Raw genomic sequence first — 1,288 nt, 5'->3', positions numbered from 1 at the left:
TTTTTACCTACAAGGGTTTATACAGGAAAGAGCTGAAAGTTCAAGGGGAATTTGAGGAAGTAGGACACAAATGCTCAACCTGAAATGTAAGCAGGACACCAGAAATAAAACCTCTGCTCCTTCAAAAAACGCTAGGGGATTTTTAGCAATCGTAAGTGGCCAAAAGCCCTGTTTTAAATTGCATCCAAAAATATCTTCAGCAACACAACTCACCAGTACCATGGCAAGGCATTACAGACTCAGAAGGAAGGAAACCCCACACTGAGTCACTAGCACCACTTAAAGTTGTCCAGACCTAGTGTTATCCAACTTCTAAGATCTGGCAGGAGCCCAGCAGCTGCCTGCAGTATGGACTGTGATCATCTCTCCTCTACTTCTGCTGGTTATAGAATTAATGGAGGGGTTTAGGGAAATGCTTTGCCTGCATCATAACCAGGGGCTCAGGCCAAGGCAAGGTGAAAGAGGGACTAGAAACAGAAACTAAGACAGCATTTTCACAAGGATTTTAAACATTTAAATATTTTCTGCCTTGTGCAATTCAACTGAGGTCAAGCGTCTATAAAAATGTCAGTCATTGACCCTGGTTTTCCTGTTTTCAGAGGGTACTTTCCAGCTGTTCCAAGATGTGTGCAGTGTGAAGCAGTGATGAGCATGTCAGGAGAGGTGGTGCTAGCTGCAAAGTGGATATAGGGAACAAGCAGCAAAGGGTGAGGAGTGACGGGGGAAGGGGTTACACCTAGAGGCATAGGTGTGTGCTTCCCTGCCATAAAGGTCAGGCTAGTTTAAAAAAGTCTAAAGATAAAGGCCATCTGAAGCATCTCATCCCTGCTGGCTTTAGTGATGGTCCTACAGCAGGGCTCATTTGCATGAGCAGATTCAAGTAGGAGACAGGAAGTTTCATGGAAAATGCTTAGGAGAGAAAGAGCAGTAGTAGGCTGGGTTCTTTATGGGGAAGATCTAAGGTTCCTCCTCAAGCAGAGGTTGGGATCAGCTCCCAGGTGAATCCAGCAGCATAGAACCTGATCAACCCTGGAGTCACAGTAGCTGGGCTGGGAGCCATGCAAAGGTGATCACTTGTTTGTTTTATCATGAAGTTTCCACATTGCAAAGGCCCCCCCTCCCCCTCATAGTCCAAATCTACATACCCCCACTCCTGCTGTCTGCACTTGGGGAGCAAAACCACTTCCCCTGCTCTGCTGATGCATCTGCCACAGCCCCTTCTGTTCCCTCTCAGGGCATGTGGGTAGCTGTGGGAGTGAGGAAGGGTTACAGAAAGGGGTTTTCTGCT

Source organism: Alligator sinensis, unplaced genomic scaffold (genome assembly GCF_000455745.1).
Source record: "Alligator sinensis unplaced genomic scaffold, ASM45574v1 scaffold215_3, whole genome shotgun sequence".
Classification (NCBI taxonomy): domain Eukaryota; kingdom Metazoa; phylum Chordata; order Crocodylia; family Alligatoridae; genus Alligator; species Alligator sinensis.
This window is presented reverse-complemented; position numbering follows the sequence as displayed.